The 12,948-nt window shown below is 48.1% G+C and overlaps 1 protein-coding gene across 4 annotated transcripts in view; it reads left to right on the forward strand.

Moving 5' to 3' along the window:
- The window catches only part of col11a1a (collagen, type XI, alpha 1a), a 363,765-nt gene that overhangs the window by 17,591 nt on the left and 333,226 nt on the right, over nucleotides 1–12,948 (forward strand). Inside the window, exon 1 of one of the 4 annotated variants that reach the window (XM_034171599.1) lies at nucleotides 10,880–11,171. The exons of the other annotated variants lie outside the window; for them this stretch is intronic. The gene's annotated coding sequence lies outside the window, so the exon portion shown is untranslated. Of the gene's footprint in view, nucleotides 1–10,879; nucleotides 11,172–12,948 lie in introns of those variants that run through there. 4 annotated transcript variants of the gene reach the window in all.

The raw sequence follows: 12,948 nt of genomic DNA on the forward strand, positions 1-12,948 counted from the left end.
TTCTCTAGTCTGACAAGACAAAGATTGAGCTCTTTGGTGTGAATGCCAGACATCATGTTTGGAGGTAACCAGACACCATCCCTACAGTGAAGCATGGTGGTGGCAGCATCATGCTGTGAAGATGTTTTTCAGTGGCAGGAACTGGGAGACCAGACAGGATTGAGGGGAAGATGAAAGCAACAATGTACAGAGACATCCTGGATGACCTGCTCCAGAGTGCTCTTGATCTCAGACTGGGGAGATGGTTCACCTTTCAGCAGGATAATGACCATAAGCGCACACAGTGCACTATAATGACAATGAGCAAAAAGTTTGGGTTTTTTTGTAGATTTTTACAAATTTATTAAAATCACTGTTTGAATTGGGATTATAAAAGGAATAAATAATTTATTTTTTGGAGTATTGTCATTTGGATAGTTACTATTATTCCCATACTGAAACTAAGATTGAGCATCTTAGATGCTGATCCTGAAATATGTGAGAATTGCATCATCCCATCTATTTGCAGATGATGGGATGAATGTGGAAAGTCAGTTTTGATCATTTAATGGATATGTGGATATGTTTGAGAATGGTTTATTATCCTAAAAACAGAAATATATCTATAATATACCACATGAAAATTCAGTATTCTGTGAAGTGTACATTTTTTGATTACGCATGCTTCCAGTCACTGGATAGTCAGTCATTTTCACTACGATTCATGCTGACTCCAAATGCACATTAAATTGAATTTGCAGATAGCAGTTTATGTTGTCCTTTAACTGGAAAAACTGAACTGCAATAGCTTGTCAGGTTTTGATTCCAGAATACATACCTATAATTAAAATTTTAAGATTATTTTTTCCTTTTTGTTTTTAATTATCACATTTTATCAATTTTTGTATCGTGAATGTTTTATGATATGTTAATGTAAACATATGTGGCAATCATTTGGGAAGCACTGTATTATTATTATTATTATTATTATTATTATTATTATTATTATTATTATTATTATTATATACATTTTCTTTTATTCATTCATTCATTTTCTATACCATCTTATTCCAGTTACAGGTCATGCGGAGCTGGAGCCTATCCAACCCAATCTCATAACATGTTCACAATGGTGTCAAAAAAGTGATTTAATCTATTTCTTTGTGCTATCATTACAAATGAAGTTCATTTTTGTGATGATGTCCAAATTTCATGATGAGATCATGAAATTTGGGGTGACACGGGGATGGGGGGCTTTGAGATTTGGATTAAGGTTAGGGTTAGTGAGTGAAGGGTGACAGTGTCATGAAAATGTAATACATTTTGTGATGGTATTACCCCCTAAAAACAAAAAAAATATGAGACTGGGCTTGCCTATCATAGCGCTCATTGGGTGAGAGGTGGGGTACATGTTGTGTGGGCCGCTGAAGAGGAGGTACTGCTGGCCCACCACTACCAGAGGGCGCCCTGCCTGGAGTGCGGGCTCCAGGCACCAGAGGGCGCTGCCGCCACACAGGAGCAGCCAGGGTGACAGCTGTCACCCATCACCTGAGACAGCTGACAGCAATCATCAGAGGGGTATATCAGCAGGACGGCAGCTCCACCTCATTGCCGAGATATCGTTTCTACCGAGGAGGTAACGTATCCAGCCGACTATATCAACCTTGAATACTTTTTGCCTTTATACAGAGAGAGAGAAGAACAGCAGGAGACAGTGTTGGATAAGTACACACACTCCTGCACTTCAGTGTTTACTTGACGAGAGGGGGAGGTGGTGTTACCACCGTCCGTGTTGCTGGGTGCAGCGCACCCACCTCTGACTGTTTTTGTTCCTCGCCAGCAGTACCAGATCCGACAAGCGGAGGCAGTGGTCACCTGGGAGTTCGGGACTTGGCGGCTCCAGTATTCCCGGGGTTGCGGTGGCGGTGGAAATCGAGTGGTTCCGGTTCGACTTGGACAGATGTCTCCTACCTTCGAGCCTGCCCACACGACACCATTGGAATTCGGCTTGTTCCCGAAATTGTAATCGGTTGTGTTTGTTGTGCGAGTTTCACAACAGTAAAGCTTTGTTATTTGACTTACTCCATTGTCCGTTCATTTGCGCCCCCTGTTGTGGGTCCGTGTTCCTACACTTTCACAACAGGATATCTCGGCCAGCATCATGGATCCCGAGGGGCGTCAACCGGCTGTTGAACGGCCAATGGAAGAACAGGGCGCACAGGCGTCCGCGGGAGGGTGATCGGTGAGTTGCAGCGGATCCTCACCGCTTTCACGACTCGGTGGATTTGATGACCGAGCAGAACGTCCTCCTGAACCGCAGGGTGGAGGCTCTCGCCACGCAGGTGGAAGCGCGCCCTCCGGGCGCCGCTGCGGCTCTCCCTCCCGTCGACCCTGTGCGTAACAGTGACGTTCCACTGGTCGTTCAACGACCCCTTCCACCTTCCCCTGAAGCATACATAAGCCCCCCAGAGCCGTACGGAGGCTGTGTGGGAGACGTGCGCGGATTTCCTTATGCAGTGTTCGCTCGTCTTCGTACAGCGTCCCGTCATGTACGCGACTGATGCTAGCAAAGTAGCTTATGTGATAAACCTGCTTCGTGGTGAGGCACGCGCTTGGGCTACAGCGCTTTGGGAGCAAAATTCACGGCTCCTTCAGACATATGATGGGTTTGTGAGGGAGTTCAGAACAGTGTTCGATCACCCTAATAGAGGAGAGACCGCTTCAGCCCTGCTGCTGTCAATGAGACAGGGGCGCCGGAGCGCAGCTGCCTATGCAGTCGACTTCCCGCATCGCGGGCTGCGAGGTCCGGCTGGAATAGCACTGCCCTCCGCGCTGCCTTTGTAAACAGACTGTCGTGGTCCTCAAGGGAGCACCTGGTGGCTAAGGACGAACCGCGGGATTTAGATGGGCTCATCGATCTTGTCATACGATTAGACAATCGGTTAGAAGAGCGCCGTCGGGAACGAGACGAAGGGCGTGGCCGGGCACGCGTCGTCCCTCTCCCTTCCGGTTCCGACCGCGTTCCGCCCTCCCCACGCTCCATGGCCCCTGCGCTCCGTGCAGTTACAGCCCCCCCTGCTGACGAAGCTATGGACACGAGTAGGGCAACATTTAAGGCACCGGTTACACAAAGGAGGCTGGCCCACGGGGCGTGTTTTGTTTGTGGCTCGATTGAGCATCAATTAAGAGACTGCCCCGAGCGGTTAAACACCAATGCCCGCCCCTAGAAACTGGGCTAGGGGTGGGCCGAGACATTCACGTGGGACACACCCACATCGCCACACGACTCCCAGTTACCATCCTGTATGAGGATTTAACCCTGAAGGCCCCAGCACTGGTGGACACGGGCTCAGAAGGGAATTTGCTAGACAGCAAATGGGCCAGGGAGATAGGGTTCCCTCTGGTGGCGCTTACCTCGCCTGTGCAGGTACGGACGCTAGATGGCTCCCTACTCCCTCCAATCACTCACAAGATGTCGGGGAATCACCGGGAGGAGATCGAGTTTTTTGTGACTCCGGCCACCTCCCGTGTGATTTTAGGGTTCCCTTGGATGTTGAAACACAATCCCCAGATCGATTGGCCGTCCGGGGTAGTAGTTCAGTGGAGCGAGACCTGCCATCGGGTATGTTTAGGTTCCTCGGTTCCTCCCGGTTCCCAGGCCAGGGAGGAGGTCAGAGCCCCGCCCAATCTAGGGACGGTTCCGGTGCAGTACCATGACCTTGCGGAGGTGTTTAGCAAGGATCTGGTGCTCACCCTTTCCCCGCACCGCCCGTATGATTGTGCCATTGATTTGGTTCCAGGTGTTGAGTTCCCGTCCAGTAGGCTGTACAACCTCTCACGACCTGAACGCGAATCAATGGAGACCTACATCCGGGACTCTTTGGCTGCCGGGTTGATCCGGAATTCCACCTCCCCGATGGGTGCGGGTTTCTTTTTTGTGGGGAAAAAGGATGGCGGATTACGTCCATGCATCGATTACAGGGGGCTGAACGAAATCACGGTTCGTAACCGATACCCCTTACCCTTGTTGGATCGGTGTTCACGCCCCTGCATGGAGCTAAGATATTCACCAAGCTTGATCTTAGGAATGCGTATCACCTGGTTCGGATCCGGAAGGGAGACGAGTGGAAGACGGCATTCAACACCCCGTTAGGTCATTTTGAGTACCTGGTCATGCCATTCGGTCTTACAAACGCTCCCGCGACGTTCCAAGCATTGGTTAATGTCTTGCGGGACTTCCTGCACCGATTCGTCTTCGTATATCTTGACGACATACTCATCTTTTCTCCGGATCCTGAGACCCATGTTCGACATGTACGTCAGGTCCTGCAGCGGTTATTGGAGAACCGGCTGTTTGTTAAGGGCGAGAAGTGTGAGTTTCACCGCACCTCTTTGTCCTTCCTGGGGTTCATCATCTCCCCCAACTCCGTCGCTCCCGATCCGGCCAAGGTTGCGGCGGTGAGAGACTGGCCCCAACCCACAAGCCGTAGGAAGCTGCAACAGTTCCTCGGCTTTGCTAATTTCTACAGGAGGTTCATTAAGGGCTACAGTCAGGTAGTTAGCCCCCTGACAGCCCTGACCTCACCAAAAGTCCCCTTCACCTGGTCGGATCGTTGCGATGCCGCGTTCAAGGAGTTGAAACGGCGCTTCTCGTCTGCACCCGTTCTGGTGCAGCCCGATCCTAGTCGCCAGTTAGTGGTTGAAGTGGACGCCTCGGACTCAGGGATAGGAGCTGCGCTGTCCCAGAGCGGGAAGACCGATAAGGTCCTTCATCTGTGTGCCTATTTTTCCCGCAGGTTGACCCCGGCCGAACGGAACTATGACGTCGGCAATCGAGAGCTCCTCGCGGTGAAAGAGGCTCTTGAAGAGTGGAGACATCTGTTGGAGGGAACGTCTGTGCCATTCACGGTTTTCACTGACCACCGGAACCAGGAGTATATCAGGACCGCCAAGCGGCTGAATCCCAGGCAAGCCCGCTGGTCACTGTTCTTCGGCCGTTTTGACTTCCGCATCACCTACCGGCCCGGGACCAAGAACCAGAGATCGGATGCCTTGTCCCGGGTACACGAAGACGAAGTCAGAACGGAGTTATCGGATCCACCGGAACCCATCATCCCGGAGTCCACTATCGTGGCCACCCTCACCTGGGACGTAGAGAGAACCGTCCGGGAGGCCCTGGCACGAAGCCCGGACCCCGAGACTGGACCGAAGAACAGACTTTACGTCCCACCAGAAGCTAGGGCTGCAGTCCTGGACTTCTGTCACGGCTCTAAGCTCTCCTGTCATCCAGGGGTGCGAAGGACCGTGGCAGTTGTCCGGCAGCGCTTCTGGTGGGCGTCCCTGGAGGCCGACGTCTGGGATTATATCCAGGCCTGTACCACCTGCGCCAGGGGCAAGGCCGACCATCGCAAGGCTCCGGGACTGCTACAGCCGCTGCCCATGCCTCATCGCCCCTGGTCCCACATCGGCCTGGATTTTGTCACGGGCCTCCCGCCGTCCCAGGGAAACACCGTCATCCTCACGATAGTGGACCGATTCTCCAAGGCGGCCCACTTCGTGGCCCTCCCGAAGCTCCCAACAGCCCAGGAGACGGCAGACCTCCTGGTTCACCACGTCGTCCGGCTGCATGGGATTCCATCAGACATCGTCTCCGATCGCGGTCCCCAGTTCTCCTCGCATGTCTGGAGGAGCTTCTGCCGGGAACTGGGGGCCACGGTCAGTCTCTCGTCCGGATACCACCCCCAAACCAACGGGCAAGCAGAGCGGGCCAATCAAGAGATGGAGCAGACCCTGCGCTGCGTGACAGCCGCGCACCCGGTGGCCTGGAGTACCCATCTGGCCTGGATCGAGTACGCCCGCAACAGCCAAGTGTCGTCAGCCACCGGCCTCTCCCCCCTTTGAGGTGTGTTTGGGGTATCAGCCCCCGTTGTTTCCGGTGGTTGAGGGAGAGGTCGGTGTGCCCTCGGTCCAGGCCCACCTACGGAAGTGCCGTCGGGTGTGGCGTACCACCCGCTCTGCTTTGCTGAAGGCCCGGATGAGGACAAAGGCCCATGCAGACCATCGGCGAACCCCGGCCCCTACGTATCGTCCCGGGTAGGAAGTGTGGTTGTCCACCAAGGACATCCCACTACAAGTGGCCTCCCCGAAATTGCAAGATAGATACATAGGTCCTTTCAAGATCCTTAAGGTCATCAATCCCGCCGCAGTGAGGCTTCAGCTTCCGGCCTCACTGCGGATCCATCCAGTGTTCCACGTGTCGAAGATCAAGCCCCATCACACCTCACCCCTATGTACACCCGGTCCGGCACCACCTCCTGCCCGGATCATCGATGGCGAGCCGGCTTGGACTGTGCGCCGGCTTTTGGATGTCCGACGGATGGGCCGGGGCTTTCAATATCTGGTGGACTGGGAGGGGTATGGTCCCGAAGAACGCTCCTGGGTGAAGAAGAGCTTCATCCTGGACCCGGCCCTCCTGGCCGACTTCTACCGCCGCCACCCGGACAAGCCCGGTCGAGCGCCAGGAGGCGCCCGTTGAGGGGGGGGTCCTGTTGTGTGGGCCGCTGAAGAGGAGGTACTGCTGGCCCACCACCACCAGAGGGCGCCCTGCCTGGAGTGCGGGCTCCAGGCACCAGAGGGCGCTGCCGCCACACAGGAGCAGCCAGGGTGACAGCTGTCACCTATCACCTGAGACAGCTGACAGCAATCATCAGAGGGGTATATCAGCAGGACGGCAGCTCCACCTCATTGCCGAGATATCGTTTCTACCGAGGAGGTAACGTATCCAGCCGACTATATCAACCTTGAATACTTTTTGCCTTTATACAGAGAGAGAGAAGAGCAGCAGGAGACAGTGTTGGATAAGTACACACACTCCTGCACTTCAGTGTTTACTTGACGACAGGGGGAGGTGGTGTTACCACCGTCCGTGTTGCTGGGTGCAGCGCACCCACCTCTGACTGTTTTTGTTCCTCGCCAGCAGTACCAGATCCGACAAGCGGAGGCAGTGGTCACCTGGGAGTTCAGGACTTGGCGGCTCCAGTATTCCCGGGGTTCGGTGGCGGTGGAAATCGAGTGGTTCCGGTTCGACTTGGACAGACGTCTCCTACCTTCGAGCCTGCCCACACGACACCATTGGAATTCGGCTTGTTCCCGAAATTGTAATCGGTTGTGTTTGTTGTGCGAGTTTCACAACAGTAAAGCTTTGTTATTTGACTTACTCCATTGTCCGTTCATTTGCGCCCCCTGTTGTGGGTCCGTGTTCCTACACTTTCACAACAGTACACCTTGGACAGGATGCCAATATATCACAAGACAGACTTTTTTCTGATGAAGATAAATAAATCTATATAAAAGCCAAGTGTTTGTTGGTTGGTTGGTTAACACTTATGAGTTGTGAACAATGCGGCATGGAAATCAATTTTAAGCACACTGTTGGAATCAACGCATCAATGTGCATTGTGCTTTTGTGCTATAAATAAACAAGCACTCACAGACTGCTCTTGTTCAGACTTTTCAAAGTGCTGTATGATTGTGGTAAAATGATCAAACTTGAGCTGTTTTGTAAGTGTTAAGATTGTACATTTTCATTACTGGTGCAGTGCCCGTATCAAATTTGTATTCCTATAGAAAATTGGGAGCTTAAGTACATTTCTCATGGATGGTTGCACGAGGCTGTGTTTGAAGGTTGGATGTACAAAGAAGTGTACTTATGTTATATTGTATTATTATTTGAATATAGTATTTCATATGTTTAAAAAAAATCAGTTTTATTATCAATAATATGAAAATAAAAGGATTCCTATTTAACAGGTTATTGGAAGAGACTCAGACAAAATTAAACAGAACATTTAGAACATATGAAACAACCTCCTGAACACAATTTATTTAAACTTGAACTCACACAGCAAATATAATTACTTATTAAGCTTATGTACTTTTTGAAACATTGTACAAATTGTGGGAAAATATATTTTATTCATCTTATGTATTTACTGAAAAGTTGTTCAAACTGTGGGAAATTTGTTGGTGTTATAAAAAAAACGGATTTTAGCTAAGGACTCCTCAGTGTTGTCAAGTTAAACTCAGTCTTAAGGAACACTGACAGCATGCCTTTCACAGTAAAACTAGTTGCTGGGATGCTGGTGTTAAATTTTTATTGTGAAACGGTGCAACATCTGATGTGGTTTAACTTTGCTGCCAGTAACATCAGCGAGCCATGCCATCTTGGATGCACATCATCGTGCCATGCGCAAGCCATATCCGAAAGCTGAGGTCGATCTGACAAACAGTCAGAGAGATATGCAAGCCACATACCCACACACAGACGTTTCTTGCTTTTTAGATCGATTTTATTTTTCATTTAAATGTTTCACATTCTGTATTGTATAGACAGAATAATTAATGCCATTATTCCACACACTCCAGCACAGTAGATGGTGTTATGCACCTCTAACGCTGGTTTACAACCTGCCAATAAACACAAAGAAGTAGAAGGGTTTTTTTTTGTTTTTGTTTTTTTTTTTAATTAATATGTTACGTCAAGTCTATTTTAACACTGTGACTCATGATGGGACACAGGTGAGCACCTTCAAGCAGTAATTCATGATGGGCTATAGACATGATTTCAGTAACCATAGGGTTCCATGAGATGTCAGTGAGACCAAAAACAATCATTGCAGCAAAGCACAGAAGATACAACCCCAATTCAATGAAGTTGGGACATTTGTGTTAAAATGTAATAAAACAGAATACAATGATTTTCAATCCTCTTCAACCTATATTCAACTGAATACACCACAAAGACAAGATATTTAATGTTCAAAACTGATAAACTTGATTGTTTTGTGCAAATATTTGCTCATTTTGAAATGGATGCCTGCAACACGTTTCAAAAAGCTGGGACAGTGGTATGTTTACCAATGTGTTACATCACCTTTCCTTCTAACAACACTCAATAAGAGTTTAGGAACTGAGGACACTAATGTTGAAGCTTTGTATGGTAGAATTCTTTCCCATTCTTGCTTATGTGCAACTTCAGTTGTTTCAACAGTCCAGGGTGTCCGTTTGTCGTATTTTGTGCTTCATAATGCACCACACATTTTCAATGGGCGACAGATCTGGACTGCAGACAGGCCAGTCTAGTACCTGCACTCTTTTACTACGAAGCCCACACTGTTGTAACATGTGCAGAATGTGGCTTGGCATTGTCTTGCTGAAATAAGCAGGGACGTCCCTGAAAAAAGACGTTGCTTGGATGGCAGCATGTGTTTCTCCAAAACCTGGATGTACCTTTCAGCATTGATGGTGCCATCACAGATGTGTAAGTTGTCCATGCCATGGGCACTAACACACCACCATACCATCACAGATGCTAGCTTTTGAACTTAGTGCTGATAACAAATCTGGATGGTCTTTTTCCTCTTTTGTCCGGAGGACACGACGTCCATGATTTCCAAAGACAATTGAAATGTGGACTCATCAGACCACAGCACACTTTTCCACTTTGTGTCTGTTCATTTCAAATGAGCTCAGGCCCAGAGAAGGGAGTAGCATTTCTGGATGTTGTTGATGTATGGCTTTCACTTTGCATAGTAGAATTTTAACTTGCACTTGTAGATGTAGCGACGAACTGTGTTAACTGAGAGTGGTTTTCTGAAGTGTTCCTGAGCCCACGCAGTAAGATCCTTTACACAATGATGTTGTTTTTTAATGCAGTGCCGCATGAGGGATTGAAGGTCATGGGCATTCAGTGTTGGTTTTCAGCCTTTCCGCTTACGTGTAAAAAGTTCTCCAGATTCTCTGAATCTTCTGATTATATTATAGACTGTAGATGATGGAATCCCTAAATTCCTTGCAATTGCACATTGAGAAACATTGTTCTTAAACTGTTGACCTATTTTTTTCATGCAGTTGTTCACAAAGTAGTGATCCTCGCCTCATCTTTGCTTGTGAATGACTGAGACTTTTAGGGATGCTCCTTCTATACCCAATCATGACACTCACCGTAGTGTCCTCAGTTCCCAAAAGCTTATTGAGTGTTGTTAGAAGGAAAAGTGATATAACACAGTGGTAAACATGCCACTGTTTCTGAAAACATAATGCATGAATCATGTTGTTTTTTTTTAAGTTGAGCATAGTTACATAGATACTGTATCTTAGTAGTAGTACAGTTTGGCGCATGGTTAAAAAAAATCCAAATATGGTTGGTCAAAACTCATACTCTGGGGCAAATATAGTTAGTTTTATAGCAGCTCTTTTTAGTATAGCTGACTGTCAGAGATTTCATTAAATTTGAGGACTGTGGTTTGTTGGTAGAAGTATGTCCCCTATTGAGTACTCTTGTATTTGGATTTATTTGGTAGAATTCATACTGGTAAAAAATACAGAGACAAATAAAACAGAAGATAACACATTAAGCATAAAAACACTTATTTCCAATGTGGTCCTTCATACACCATCAAATACAACATTAAATACAACGGTTTTGTTTTGTAGTTATACTTAAAAAAAAAAATCTCCTGTAACAAAAGGTATCTATAAATAAATCGACCATTCTAGCCACTCACAGGTATACAGGGAACTGAAGAGATTATGAAGTTTGGTAAAAACCTGAGTAACTGTGCATCATTCAAGGTTCTTAATAAAAGCGTGCCACCGGGTCCCCGCCCTCCTCCAAACGCACTCTGCCTACAGAGACTTGGGGGCGCATTAAGGCTGATGGGTGGACCCGAAGGAGACTTTCCAGGCCCGTGATTTGCTAATCGGGGTTTGGATCCCTTGTCATTTCTCTTGCTCTGGTTTGCGGAGGTCGCCCAGCCCTCCTGCTCGCGACGCACCGACTGCACTCCATGCGCTTTGGTTAAAACCCGACGACCTTCACTCTGAAGGCTGGGCACTGGGAGTTTTTTTTTTTTTTTTAAGGATCGGGGGCCTCGCTGTGACTGAGAGAAGAGGCTAAAAACTCCTCACATATGGCTTTTTTGTAGCAGCTTCCATCACATTTGGGATTGTGGAAGGGACGCGTTTTAAATTTACTTGAAGTCGCCCAAAAGTTTTCACTCACTTGTGGGGGCTGATCATGGAGTGCAAAGGTGCTCCACAAGGTTGGAAAACGAAAAGGTGGCTTATGGATTCCCATGTAAGCGTGGTTATCACTTAATCCTGGTTCTACGGGCTACTTGGTGTCAGAACAGGTAAGAATACGCGAGGGGCCAAACGGTTTCCAGTGCGCTTTTATCGGAGCGCGACTGGACTGATGACGGAGGTCGCGGGATTAAGAGATTAACCTGGACATGAAATATGAAACACAAAAACAACAAAAACCGAGGTTGGTAGAGAGGCGCTGAGGGCATTCATTCAGTACGTGCCAATTTTACGCACGGATAAAGCGTCCTTTCCAAACTCCTGTTTTCTGCGTAAAACGCCCAGACAAACTATGTTTGTTAGCAAGAAAAAGTTAGGATTTTTTACCTGTGGTCCCCTAGGTGGATGTACACATGGTTATCAGGGTGGACACGCTCAGACAGATGACACTGGACATGTGGACACAGTAACAGTAGTAGTAGCAATGGTTTCAATTAAAGGACTGAGACCAATTAATGTGCAGTTTAATATTGGGCTTCTGTGCTCAGTGGTGGCTCCAGACCTTTTTTCTCTTGGTGGGGCAAGTCGATCACAGGGCACACTATGAGCAGTTTGGTGACAGAGCTCATGGCAAATGTGCAAAAATGCATTTTAAAGTAAAGGTTTAACATGTTACTATGTACTTGTTTATTCGCATGTATATGGAGCTATGGATAGCAGTCGTTGGTTAAAAAATATGATAATTACCATTCTGACAGGGGAAACCTGCTTGTCTATGGTACGGCAATAGTCCTTCACTTGTGTGTCTCCATTTCATCAGGCTGTGGTTCCTAAAGCTGTTTCACAGGGAAATTATCTCTATTTTTATTGCAAATCAAGGAGAATAATGGAAAACTTCATACATTTTGCATAAACAATATCTCACGCCATGGGTCATGGGCACTTCAGAAAGTGGTGGCAACCAGATCTGTCAGACGATGGTGGTGGCAATGCTGAAAAATTTATGCTTTTTAACAGCAAATCTCAGTTTGCCATTATCTGCAACTCTTGCGGGGGCTAGAGATCATCGTGCTCCACCCTGGAGCCATCTGTGTCTGTGCTGTGGTCAAATACTGTATGATTTACTGTCAGTGGGTATAATCCCATCAGGTGAGTGTTGGTTTAAAGGTGTAGGACAGGATAACCCCCCCCCCCCGGGCTGCCACAAAGGGCTGAGTGGCGGATCACACTGTTGCAGGCTGCAGGCATGATTCACCCTTTCTCCACGCTGACCTGGTCCACACTAAAGCCCACAAGTTATCATCTAACAACTCCCCCCCCACCCCACTCCCACCCCCTGGTTGCTTCTGCACTTCCACATTTGACTTATCATGCAGATGTTTGGTCGGCTGCAGGACAAGGCCACGCTGTGTCAGGGCGGTGGGAACGCTTCCCCTCTAAGTACTGACTGCTTATTTGATGATGGTCCTTGTTGCGCTTCCCTATGATTTCAGAGCTTTCAAAGACTCAACTTGCACACGGGGCTCGCCTGCAGCTGCAAGCCATATGAGCCCATTGACCCACGACCCATGGCCTCTTGTCTCCATAATGTCACTTTGACAAGATATGGAAAAAATGTAATTTTGCAGCATGTACAGTGGCAATTAAATGTGTCTCTGTGTCTCCTTCATTCCCTTCGCATTTCAAATCTCACGTTTCTTACCTAACCAGCACCATTTTCACTCACTTTTTTCTTTTTTTTATCTGCGGGGCTCTGAGTTCCAGGGGCTCAGTCAGCTTCTCCTACCCTCTTTATGTCAGCCGGAGCTGTTTCTGCAGGGTGTCCTCACCACCTAGCAGTGTACAGACACGTCCTCTCAGCCCCCGGGCCACAGTCTCTGATGTGCA

Source organism: Thalassophryne amazonica, chromosome 1 (genome assembly GCF_902500255.1).
Source record: "Thalassophryne amazonica chromosome 1, fThaAma1.1, whole genome shotgun sequence".
NCBI lineage: Eukaryota > Metazoa > Chordata > Actinopteri > Batrachoidiformes > Batrachoididae > Thalassophryne > Thalassophryne amazonica.